Source organism: Molothrus ater, chromosome 5, assembly GCF_012460135.2.
Source record: "Molothrus ater isolate BHLD 08-10-18 breed brown headed cowbird chromosome 5, BPBGC_Mater_1.1, whole genome shotgun sequence".
In the NCBI taxonomy this organism is placed as follows: domain Eukaryota; kingdom Metazoa; phylum Chordata; class Aves; order Passeriformes; family Icteridae; genus Molothrus; species Molothrus ater.
The window spans coordinates 31,334,612-31,348,796 of NC_050482.2; positions in this window are offsets into that span (position 1 = coordinate 31,334,612).

Genomic DNA, 14,185 nt, shown 5'->3' on the forward strand with positions numbered 1-14,185 from the left:
TCATCTGAACTACAATAAACTCCACAGCAAATTTCTAACCTTAGTCTGTTGAACCCAAATGCATTCTTACTCTTTAAGTGAGAGTCATTTATATTTGTGTCCCATCTATACCAAAAGATTTTTTAACGTAGGTAGAAAAAGATGCATCTTCAAGGATATAGAAGTTCTTCCTCTGTGTCAAAGGAAAACTTATTTGGAAAATAAATACAGATGTTTATTTTCTTGCTTTGATTTCTTCCTGTTTTGTCCATGCTATAGGGAAAGAGGTTTCAGTTATTCCACCTTTTACATGGAATGCTCATGTCTATATGATGGTGTGTGTTGCACACATAATTGCTGTGTGAAATGATATCTTGATTTATGCTAAGACAAACCCATGGTTTAATGGTTTTTTCAATCTGTGATTGTATTTCACTCTTATTTCTGGAGTCAAAATTTTAGGTAGAGATATTGCTGTGGAGAATAAGATCAGGGAACAAAGCCAGACTGAAGATGTCCTTGCTCTTTGTGGGGCTTTTAGTCTAGATGTCCTTCAAAAGGTCCCTTCCAACTCAAACTATACTATGATTTTATGAATGTACAAATCAGCAAAAATCAGTTTATCTCAGACTAGCAAAGAATGACTCCCATTGAGAACTTTGCTGTCTGGCAAAAAATAGAGAATGTTTATAAATTTTTAGGGGTTTTTTTTTATTTACTGCTGTTTTACAATAACTTTGCCATAAGACAAACAGAATTTTCTACTTTACTACCTAAAGTATATAAAGGATGAGATTACTAACTATGTGATGATAAGCAACTGTGTCTTTCACTTGCATTGCCATGTATACCTCTGTCAGAGGGTGGCTGCTAGAAGTTCAAAGTATCCACTGCTTACAATTGGCAGTGCTCAGGTGTTGATCTGATACCATGGGATCTCCTTAGGAACCTCACAATTTATGTGATTCTATGGTTCTAAACCTGTACAATGTTTCCACCCCAAAAAACTGCCCCACCTCTTCCTTTATGTGCACACTAGAAATTGTTAGGCTCAGTTTTGAGATTAGAGTGCCACACAGCTTCCCAGTCACAATGCAGCTTCAAGGAGGACAAGAATGGGTGGGCAGAGTTAACTACAGGAACAAGACTTCCCTTCATGTCAGCAGCGTGGATTTCACTACACTGACTTAGCTACAGGCAACAAACTGGGTCTTACACAGCACCTAGACTAAGGCTAGAAATAACACAGAAGGTGATTAGAGTCTACTGTGCTGAGCTGCCTCCATTCACAGATGAATGAACACCTCTCTGAGATCCTGCTGCAGTTGTCAAATAACTGGTGTCCCTTTTGTTCCCTCTGCTATTTTGGTAGTAACCTCCAAGAAGTTAGTAATGAGTTTTCTTGGATTGCCATTTCTAAAATTCCATCCAGTAAAGTTAAGCAAATGGGTTTCTGTAAACAGATGATTAAACCAAAACACATTTTCTAAAGATAATTTAGACTTGAAGTGTAACCAAGGAATAAAGAGCAGAGATTTCTCTCCATACTCCCAAATGGAGACAGACAGAGAAAAAAACTTGTCATCAAAGACCTATCATTCAATAAACCAGGAAAAGATCTGACTTCAGTCCTGACCAGTAGGGTATTAAAACAGGATTGTTCTGTACTGATGACTGCAGTGAGGACTGGCAGACACTGACAGCAGTAAATGCCAGGTGTTCATAATATTCGTTGTGGGATGAAACACACACTGCTTAACAACATTAGCAGGACTGTTCCAAAACTCCTTCCCAGAGCTCAGTATCTGACCATACACTGAATACTGGGACCACACATGAACATGTTGATCTGCTGTCTCAAAGCAACAAGACAAAATTACACTGGAATCATCACCCAACTAATACATCTTACTGTCAGCTGGGTCTCCTCATTGGTGGTTATTTTTGGTTTTTGCTTGTTTTACTCCTAGCATCCTGTCTTGGAAGACTGCATTAAGATGAAAATATTATTTTTGTCTTTAAAAAGTATTTTTGTTCTCCCATGTGACTGTGAACAGTGGGCATATGGGGAGACTGGAGGAAGGAATGAAGTATATTGTTCTTGTCACACTGTTCATTTATCATTGATGACTTGGGAATATTTGCTCCTTGTATGCTGTGTGCTGCCTTGAAACCTCTGAAATATAGGAGGGAAGCTCTGTTTATGAAATGAGGAGAAGGAAAGAGAAACATTGTCAGGATCTTTGGCATTGTTTATTATCTCTGATAAACCACATTCGGTATTTTAGTGTTTGGCCTATGAGAGTTTGTCCATCTGGTAAATTCAACATAAGTGCAGCTGTATCTGGAGAATATTGAAGAAATTTGGTTTAATATTAAAAATTTTCATGGAACTGGAATAAGCTGCACTGGTGCAAATCACAACTCAGAGCAGCTTTGTCTAACTCTGCTAGAGGCTGGCAGTGATACAACTGTTCTGGTGGAGAGCAAGCAAAGGGTGAAGTCACAGGAAATCCACAGGGCAGTTCAAGTCCTTGCCTGAGACACTGTAAATTACAAATGTTTTGCAAATACTGGTCCAGTAGACAGAGAAGATAGCTATGCAGCAGTAACATGTGATGTTGTCTTTCTTGATCTATTTTTCATATAAATTTTTCATAAGACAGGAAAAGAACCTGCAGATTAACACATATTTGTAAGGTGTGTTTATTTTAAGTGAACCTTTCTTGCAAGAATTCCCTACACTGCCTGCTTAAAAAAAAAAAAAATCACATGAGAAGAAAGGGAAACATCTCTGTGTGTCTCAGAGTAAACATTCCCTGCTGGGCTCCCGGCAGGCACTGAGCCCACCCCTTCAGAAAGAAATCAGATCCTGAGGCAAACTAGGTAAAGGGAAAAAAAACCAAAAAACCCAAAACTAAAAAACCCAACCTAAAAAAGCAGCTGTTAAAATATTTGGGCTTTTCCCCCTCAACATAGTGCTACACATGTGATCATTTCAGTTGTTTGGCTTATGTGCTAGAAGCCTCAGAGCCTCTGTGAGGGCATGTTAAAGGGAATAACACAGAGCATTCCCATCTTGTTTTTCTGACCACCATCCTCTTCATCACTGCCTTCCTCTCCACATTCCTGGAGGACAGTCATAAGATTTATTGCATAATTTTTTGGTGGCTGTTAACCAAGTGTGCAGTTACAGCTTGGTTTAATTAAGAAATCAGAGTGACTCTTTTATGTAGGTCACATCAGTTTTTGATTCTGAATCTCAAAAAGTTCTAACCTTTCTGAAAAGTCAGCAATGTATCTACGGGCTTAAAAAAAATCACTTTTTTAAATGCTTCTGACTGTTTTTTATGCCTGCAAATGCCATTGCTCCTTTACTAGATAAATTGTCAGAAAAACCTTTGTTTGAATATGGCCTTTGGTGAAATCTATCATTTTGCAGCAGTGTTTTCAAATAAGATTAATAAATACAGTCTGAGCTCCCAATTGTTGGCTGTGTTGGAAAAGGAACAATGGGTGATTTGATGTTCCTTTTTTTGCCTCTCATTATTCATATCCACAGGAATTACATGAAAATCATGTATTCACAGCCCATCAGAGAACAAGGATATGCTGGATCAGATTTTTGAATTTTTTATCTGAATTATTGACTTAATTAAAAGGGAGGAGTCTGATGTCTATAATGCTTATCAATTTATTTATTTTTCTTGGTAATTGGACAGCATTAAGGTCTGTGGATATTAGCTACTGCACTCAGAACACCACATCTCTGTGACCACAGCACAGCTGCTCAGCCCCTCACTCTCTTGTTACGTTAGACTGTCAGCCTCCAGGCTTACTCCAGGTCCAGCCACCTTTCCTCTCCTTTCCTCTAAAGGAATCCTCATACCCACATGTGATCTTTTAAATGAATTTGTATTATTTTAGAAAGCTTCCTGATCTTTCTCTGACTCAGTACCAACAGAGTTAATGCAAGATTTGACTAATACTCCTCAAAGTAAAATTTAGATATTAAATGAAAAGACTAGTTATTCCTAAGTAGTACAGTATTTCATCCCTGATCAAGGTTTTCATGTCCCTGAAGATACAAATTGTTCAAAGAATTTTTTTAACCTGTTGAGAAGGTTATATCACCTCAAAAACATCTTTATTTCTCAAGTAAAATAAGGAATATACAATAAGCAGGGTACAAAGTCTTCATTTCTCAAGGATAGGAGATCTCTCTGCCAAAGAGCAATGTTAAGTGTGCAGGAACTATATTTTTCCCAGTATTGGCCCAAAGCTCAGAAATTAACTCCTGAAGGGACTTAATATCATCACAGGCTGCATTAGCTTCTAGTGTGGAAAACCTAAATCTTTGGGTCCCCTAAAAGCACAGCAACACTAAATGCTTTATATTAAAACAAAACAATAAAAATCCCAATAATGCAGACACAAACATATGAAAACCCTACTCAAACAAAGCCTTTCTGTGGTCTGCTTTTCTTCTTTTGAGACTGGTGAAAGGTGGCAAAAAAATGGTAGTCACACAAATTCCTTCTAATAAAAAAAAAATACAAACCGGCCAGTTGTTTTTCCCCTAATATGAGTGCCATGGCTGTCAGGCCTACAGTTAAGCATTTCCCCTCTACTGTCTTAGTTCCTACTGACTTTTGGAGAGTGTCCTGTCCTGTATGATCACCCAAACCATGCCTGGCATAATGCCCAAAGGTTGAGAATATGCAAAGAAGCACTTATACAATGGGTAGTCATAGGCCAAAGCCTCACCTCTATGTAATTTTCTTGCGTAGATGTAGTGTAGAGTAAGAGCCAATGTAGCCTATTAGAAAAAAAGATGCAGCAGAAATAAGAAAAAGGGCAGACTCAGATGAAAAGAGCAAGTTAAGCAGAGTTACAGCATATTACTGAGGCAAAAATTCAGATCTAGGTGTTTAATATCACACTGCAGGCAAAACAGCATTATCTGCATCATCTGGAGGATGCCAACATAATGAAGCACTGGTTATTAAACCTTTTTGAAGGAAAGTTGGAAGGAATGCTATCCCTCTACATCTATCCAGGGAAATGCTCCAAAAAAAGAGTTATAGGCTGCATGAAGAGTCCTACTTTTCTCCCTAGCCCGATGCAGAATCATGCTTTTCTTCACCCTGGATACTCTAGTCACTCCTCACTGCCTTCCCACATACACCTGCTTTTCAAGGTTGGCCCTAGCAGTAAATGCCTGTGAGACCAGGATTGCAGAAAGCAGCAGTTCCTAAGACCAGGACTGTAGCAAGCAGTGGTTCTTATTTCAAAAGCAGGTTTCTCAAAACTGTGAAGTTGGCCTTTTATTATGTATAGGATTTGCAATGATACGTTCCACTGTTTTCTTAGGATCAACCAGAACTGAATTATGGGGAAGCAGCATTCTAAAACTGAAAAGCAGCAGTGAATCACTAGGAAATATTCATAAAGCAGCATTATCTCCTGAGTTTCGGCAAAAATCATGCCCTAACATAGCTGTTGGAGTGGTCTGGACAGCAAGAATGACTTCCTATAGTTGAAGTTCCAGCAGCTTCTTAATTGAAGTGCTCCTTCAATCTCTTGTAGGCAAATGTTACTTCCAAAAATTACATTAGCCAAACTCCCTATAATTGCATTTCTTTCCTTCTGCAGTGAGTGCATACCAGTGTAGTATTTTTGCTGAACATGAATTTATCCAGCAAGATAAGGAGGCACAAATGTTTTTATTTCTGTAGATGCAGGATGGGTATAGGTACTTTCTAGTGATGAGGCAGTGTTGATTTAAAGCAGCTGTGCAGTTCCATCCCTCCCACTTGAAGATCTGGTTAGTCCCTGCTCCTCAGGCTGCAGCTGCATTTTGCAGAGGCAGCCACAAAGCTTCTCATCAGTTCTAAACAATTGTTTGTTATCATTGATTCCTTAACCCGACTTCTGTGTGAGTTGGGTCAATATGATTTCATTATTTTGTAGTGAAACATGAAAATTTTTCTTTATAGGTGTCAACAATAAAATAATCTCCTCACTGTTTCTTTTGTGTCAGAAAAACTAAACAATAGTTTTGACTGGGACCTTTTTATATAATTTTTTAATGTCTGGTTGTAAACCAGTTGGTTTGTCATTTTATTCTAGCATGTTTCCTTCCCTTCCCCCTCATTTTTGCTAAAGTAATCTGTATTTTCCAGCAGCAATAGGGAAACTGTGCCCTGAAGCAATCACATAAACACTTGCAAAAAGCATAATTTTTCACAGTCATATATTCATAAAGCAAAAACTGGGTAGCTTCATGCAGCAATAGCGAAGGGCTGCAGACAGGCTGTCTAGTGGATTGTGCACTAGGCTGGGATCCAGGAATGCTTGAATCCTAGTGCTGGCACTTCCACCAGCTTGCTGTGTGGTCTCAGGCCTGAGCAAGCTGCAGCTCTGTCTCACAAGTTGCCCATGTGTAAAAGGAGGATAATAATATTTGCCTGTTTCACAGGAGTGAACACCCCTGTGTTAATGTTTTTGCAGGACTCTGAAAAGCTAAAGAACTGCCAAAGTGTTAAAGCCTCTACCAAGCAAGGCATTTGTCTATGCATTTAGAATAAAACTTGCTTTAGTGAGCAAAAACATTTCAACCATTTGCAGAGCTTTACACTTTCAGATATTCAGCAATGTTTTCAATTTATATGAGTCAAATTAGAGAGATTTTTTAAAAAGAGGACCAAAGCAGTGGTTTTGCACTTTCTGTGCACGTCAGTGGACTTGCTTATCCCTTGTCATATGCTCTATTCTTTATATTATACACTAGCCAGCTGCTAGATTCCCAGATCCACTGCGGAATTTGGCCAAGTGCAATCCATTGAACTCATACGGTCTTTGTTTGCTCATCTGACATTTATGCAGTAAATCTTTTTAGTAAAGCTAAACTAGCTGACATTACAATAGATGCAAAAATAAAATCAGGATAATCTAGGTTAAAATTACTGCAGGCAAGGGAAATATTAATATTATCCTCTTGAGCTATCAAAGATCTAAGCCTTCCAGAGACAGAGAGTGTTTGCTGTATTGCTGGGAGTCCTGCATTTAACTGACACAGACATGAAGATGCACTTTGAAAGAAATTCTTTGCAAAAGTTCTGTAAAATACCTAGTGTTGAGCTCTGGGAGAAGAGGAAAGCTAATTTAAATTTTTTAAATGTAAAATCCTCCTCCTCTCCATGGTACAGCTCCATGAGTGGACAAAGCCATATGCGAATTGAGGGGGAGTTCCAAGAGCCATTTTGGTCAACATGACAAACGTTTCAAAAATCCTGAAGCATTCTGTTTAAATGTTTCTGTTATGCCATTTTTAAGCACCTTCTATGCTTCAAACATCAGAAAGCAGTAATTAGTGTTAAGAAGCAATGCCCAACATCTTTCATAAAAAAGCAGTATCTGCCTCTGTGAGTCTTTGCTTCAAACCAATGGAACCTTTATTCTTAGGACCTTTCTCTAGTGAAAAAAAAACCTTAGTAACACAAAAGAAAAAATAATTTTAGCTTAATTCAGATCAATCTTGGCCAACCTGTCAGTTCAACTGTCTTACAGAACAGTCTGGTGAATGCATTGCACTGGCTCTGGCATGCCTTGGCAGCACACATTGGAAACACAGGAGAGATGAATGACTGAAGAATAAGAGAAAAAGAAATATTGCCATTTTTTAGGGATCAGTAAGTATGTTCTTTAATTCATTTAGATGCTTAGAGTCTTAATAGGGCTATGACCAGCTATATAGGCATTTTCCAAGTTGCAGGCTGAGTAGCAAGCAGGTCATAACTCCTTTCAGTTTGAATAAAGGCGCAGTTACGTGTGTTGAGATCAGTCAGTTGAGCCAGCCCTCTTCTGGCTGCACACATACTGAGTCCAATGTGAGGGACTGTCCTGGGTAAGAAAGGATGAAAGCTCCATATTTTTTTCATGGATACCAGTCATCTCTGATTCAGCATAACCTGAAGTCACACCCTAAGAAACACCTCAGTGGGGAAGAGGAAAAAAGTCCTTCATTTAAACAAATCCCAAAGAGAGGCCTAAGGTTTAGAAAACTAAAGAATCACTAGTGTTTTTATATGTGAATGTAAAGATCTTGTGATCACCCAAGGTTCTCAGTTAGGAGCTACATGCAGGCTGAAGAGGTGAGCTACTAGAGGGCAAAAGAAAGTTTGACACCTAATCTAAATGCTAATTGAAACTGGTTTGTTTGTTTCCTTTTGGCACACCTGTATCTTTGGCTGCTTTGCTTTCTCTATAACATATCTCATCTCAGCAAATTATATATTTTTGTCTTTATGGTAGTCGAGTTCAGAATGTTTCAATGTGGCTGCATAATGTCAGGGTCTCCCATTTCTTGAAAAGAGCCAGTCCCTAAACTTCGGTGTGCTTTACAGTGCTCTTCTACCTATTCCACCAATTCTATTTTGTTGTGAAACATTGCAATGCAGCACCAGCCCGTGCAGCAGCACCTGCCAAGAATGCTCTCTTTGCTTGTAATGATCTGCCATATAATATGTCTGAACCCCAAAGATTCCTGCAAATTACTATCCCAGCTCTTTCACTGCCATGCCAATGGTCAGGGGAGCTGCTTTTCCCAAGGCTCTGGTACACAATTGTTTATATCACATTACTTGCCTTAGAATCATAGAATCTTTTAGATTTCCAAAGACACTTAAGGTTATCCAATCTATGGACCCCAGGGAGACATATTGCAATTACCATATTTGAGTATTGTCTACAGGAAGGGAGTTAGAACACATAACTTTGGTTATTTGATATTTAATAATATTGCATGCATATACAATACAATATTTTGTACAATTATATATGAATGTCTACAATTTAACTGTAACTCATATAAGACATTGAATTATTGGAATAATAGAATAATGTGTTGGAAGGGACCTTAAAGATCATCTACTTTCAATGCTTCTGCTGTGAGCAAGGACACTTTTCACTAGACCAGGCTGCTTAAAGGCCCATCCAACCTTGAGAAATTCCAAGCGCCAGATGTAGACAATGTGTAGCTGAATTTTTGATCACAAATTTTTGACCTTTTCTGACCAATGAGAAGGCTGAACAAGAACACAGAGCTGTAGATAAGAGATTCTCATGAATATGTAAATATGCACCTTCAGGGAAAGCATATTTTCACAGTTAAAAGCCAGTTTTTTTTTCCTTTTTAAACACCTCTTGCAAAATAATATAAACTACATTATATTCTTAAGCTTCTAACACCAAAAATCAGTTTCTCTGTTTTTATATCCAGATTTATTATATATTATTGGTATGGCAAGCATAAGGAAGAAATCAAAATATGCCATCCTTAAATTATGGGAATGAGGACACTAACAGCATCACTTTTGAGCACCATCTTAAAACATCCATTAAAAATTCCAGAAGTCTCACTCTAATCTGCTTGACGACAGAATGCTACACACAGAGGTAGAAGAAGAGGTTTAAATGAAAATTGTTTGAGAATAATGAAGGAGTGATGAGTATGATTTCTAGGTACCATTTTTACCTATCATTTGTTACTCCTGAAATTTTGTTTGAATTGCAAAATTTGCATTTTGCATTGAAATTTATTCATAGTCTCACATTTTTACAAGGAGACACTGATTTCCTTTACTGATTAGCTGAATGACTTGGTGTCACAAATCATGCTCTATGCCTGGTACAGGCCCTTTACACTGTAGCTTCCACCTCTATAATTTTCTCATTGGCAAAAACTGTGTTGCTTTTCTTTAGACAAGATTGTGGAACCCGAAGATGGAAAAAATATATCAGTTGATAAACCACCCAATTTAGACCCATCTGTTTTTCTTGTTCACAGTGCAGGAATCTCAGACATTTTTTCCCCTATGTTGTCCTTCTAGATTTTAATAGTTCCACAATGAGATTTGCTACTGGTTTCATCAGGAAAAAAGAAAAAACATTCTAGAAGATCCTCAACACCGATAAATAGTTTCAAATATGTGGCCTGTATGTGACATGTTTGCATTTTTTTCTAGATGTATTTTCCCTGTTTATATTCTAAGAAATGGCTTGCCTCACTGCTATTTAGAGCAAGCAGAGATTTGTAGACCATTCTTGAAATAGACAGACAGGAAATTGGGCTAGATTTACAGTACTGAACTCTATGAACCATCCAAACCTGCAATAGCCTGAACTAATTTCTGCTAAGACTGCTCCTGCCCTTTTATATTCTAGCTGCACTTGGAGGACTGGAGTGACACATAACCCATCATTTACAACTATATAATCATTATTGCTTTCTCTCTTTTAGACAACAATCTTGAAAGGAATAAATTCACAGGAATTTTTTAGTGCCATTAAAGTAGGCATGTTAAATCCTATATATGTTGTGTGACCTCAGCTGAGGACCTGTGTTTAGCATAGAGCACTGTAGCCTGCTGCTAAGGTACTTTCACAATAATGCAGTAATTGAGATTGAGAATTAGAAAGACAGCTAGACACATGCAGGTTTATAAAGGTTTTACACAGTGAAAAGTAATTTAAAAGTTGTAATATGATTTAGACTTGGTTAGATTAGAACCTTTTAACCTAATTTAGTTACTCCCAAGTTAAAAAGAATAGTTTGAATTTTTCTACCTGTTCTTTCCTGTATAACTGAAATGGGGCTTATCAAAGGAGATGAAGTGAAGTACGCTGAATCTTTGCCATCACATTTTACTGGTTATTGGGCTGGGAAAACACCACCACCACACAAATGCAGAATATCCATGAGATACACCTGTCTTCTGTTTGTGCAATTCCTTACCTTCTATTTATGTGTAGTAGAACAATATTGCACTTATTTATTCTTGAAACTTCTTTGGAGCAACCTTTGAGTTTCTGTTACTTTTCTTCTACCTTCTTGTACTACAAGTACAGTCTGTCACTAAAACTCACTCTCATCTCTGAAAACCACTAAATTAAACTGTCCTCCTGCTGTGGAAACAGGTTGTTTATTTGATGCTGCCTGACTTTATTGTTTTATAAAGACTTTGATTTCCCCATCTTCAATTCTCTCTCTGCAGGAAACGTAAGGATCAGCAGTATTGCAACTCGATAATAACAGCAGTATTGCAGCAGTATTGCAACTTGATAATAACAGTAGGAACAGGTAATGCCAACAGGAACTGCAAGGAACGGCAAGCGAGAGCACTCACCTCTGAAAATTACAATGGAAAAAGGAGGAGCCCTGACTTTACAATGAAGAGAATCTTGTAAATGACTTTACAAGAGAGTTGCTTGTGTAAGTCTCATGAATGATGTTTTCTTATGAGCTTATGTCAACAAACTCACTTTAAGAGAATAAATAATGTCAGTAATAAATAAAATTTTAATTTCCTAATCACACTGTGATTTCGCATTGCTTGTAACTTTCTTAGCTAAATTGGATATTATGGTTGTTTATAAAAAATAATTTCATGACTGTAGTAGCAATTCATTTAATGAAGAAAATACATTTCATGAAAATTGAAATTGGTCTGAATTACTTTTTCTTTTTCAAAAAGAAAAGGATTTTCTGAATGCAAATTAAAAATCAACATTGAGTTGCAATGTCATATAACATAGGACATCAGTAACAGAAAAACCAGCTTAAAAATTTTCTGAGTAGATTACTGATAAATAATGAGTTGAGAATTGTTTAAACAGATGATTTGCAAGTTAGCTTCCAATAAGATAAATGACATTTACAAAAAGCCTAATCAAATAAATTACTACATTAAACCAAAAGTGGATTCACTGGTAGATCTATCTACTAAAATTACTCAAGAATTTTTGCCATTAAAAGATGAAGCAATGTGCTGAAGGAAAACAAAATTATTAAAGGAACAGAGAGCTGATTTATTTCAGTTTAAAAAGACAAGAAATCTGTGAGGACTGATAAAATATTTTCCTCGTTTAGTGGGAAATGGAAAGCTGTGGCTTAGATTCTGCTCAGTATAACTTCTCAGTGGGTGTTAATTTTTCTAATTATGATTCATTATCAATAAAGGAATGAGTAGAAGACAAAATGAAAGACTTTCTGATTTAAGATATGGACAAGAATAACATGTTCTTTGAAACTTTTTCAGGTGGATATACAGGATTAGGACTAGAGTAGAGGATGTTTAGAACCCCATCCATTTGCCATGAGTTTTTTGCTCTAAAGACCCCTAAACCTCCCACCATATTTTAGGAATAGTTTAATATTTTATAAGTATTATTATTAGCTCCGTAGATCAGAAAACCAGATTTTGGCCATATGGCTTCACAGAAATACAGGAGACATTGTACTGAGAGAGACAGCAGACACGTCCAGTGCCTTGCACACGGCTTTGACTTTGTTTTCTCTCATGTGCCGATGTCTTTTAGCAGTTACTAAATTTTCATGAGAACCAGGGTCTGTCTCCTGGGTCTGTCACCCAGAGCTGTGCTTACAGACACACTGGTGCCTGTTATACACCAGACTGACAGAGCTGCTTCAACGCAGAAAGCCTAGAGCTCCACCTTGCCTTGCCTTGCCTTGCCTTGCCTTGCCTTCCTTTCCTTTCCCTTCTCTTACTTCCTTTTATATGCAGGTATGTACCAGAGCAGGTTCAGTGTGGAACCGTTCTGCAGAAGAAAGTGTGGAATTTTGTTCTTACTCAGATAAATATTTACCAAAGAAGTCAGCAGGCATTGTCACTGGCTGGGTAGGATGATGAGATGGTTCTCATGGTTTCTGAAATTCCTGATGATGATGAGATGCCAGTCTTAAAGATCTGGTACAGTCTTTTATAATCTTAATATTTTCTCTCTTTTCTCAATGTCCTGGGCAAAAAGCACAAGTTTTAATTTTACAAGCAATTTTGGTAGATGTTTTAGAAGTGTTTTTATTATGTTCTTTTAAAATATGCTACTCTATGTTATTTTGATACTATTTTCCTCTCATTTCTGTACGGCTGCTGCACAATGAAATCTTAATTCCTTCTATAGTTTAGTTTTTATTATTGTAAACAAGTTGACTGACTTTAAAATTTTTTCCCAGTTTGCCCATCAAATGTATTTGAACACATTTTAATGTCATACAGAAATGTGTTTAGATTGCCTGTGGTTCTGCTTGTCTACCAATGAAATGCTACTTAAATGTATTTAATTTGTTTAAATGTACACACACATTCCCTGGAAGGGAAGTTTCAGAACTCTCTTGTTTAACAATACAGATATATTTTATAGCTACAAGTTTCTATTTTCATTGCAAAAGGCATGTTTCTTAATTAAAATATTTGAAATAAAGAAATTAGATATTTATGGTAAGTTCAGGAGAAAGAAGTCAGGAAAAAATCTTTAATAGGACTTCTCAGGGAACATAGTTAGAAAAGTCTAATATCTAGAGTTCATTCTCAATAACAATTTAAAGCTAGACTGTATAAAATGCATCAGAATAGCACAGAAAAAAGATCCTTGAGTCTGATTTCTGCATTAGCCAAGATCACTGATTTTACTGGGCTTTTAATCTCTGATGTCTGCAGTTTTGCTATAGGGAATCTATTCTGCCATATGCTTGATACAATAAGGTTGGAAGCTCCTCTAGAGATGGATGTGAAAAGGCAAAGAAAACAATAACAGTAATACTACTACTAACAACAGCAATAAATAATAATAGTAGTAGTAGTAGTAGTAGTGGTAGTAGTAGTAGTAGATAAAGTCTCTTCTTGGGGAAGTCCTGATGCAATTGGAGAAGATCAGTACAAGATATTACTCCTGAATGTTTGCTGTCTTTACAGAGATAGCAAGGGTCAGAGCTCTTTTATTTCTCACTGCTGATGCATTATTTTCTCTCATGCTGTGTTTTGCAACCTTTGAAGCTAGAAGCCAGATCTCCAAAGCATGAATAATGTATATAGATTTTTTTAAAGTTTAAGAGCAACCTACCTCCACTGGCAACTGGGCATGTTGCAGGTGGATGATAATTTAAAAACCATAAAATTTACATAATTGCCAGTTATAGGGCTTTATTAGTAAACATCTCAGTTTTTGCTTCTGCAATTAGAAGTGTAAAAAAAAAGCTGTTTAAAAAAATCTGTGATTATCACAGTTAATTAATTTATGTGAAAGACAGGAAGATAACCAAAGCTGATTTGTGTCTCAGAGAATTTGCAAGCCTTTTCTATATGCACTGCAAAATGACAGTGGCAATGATATTCAAAAGCTTGAC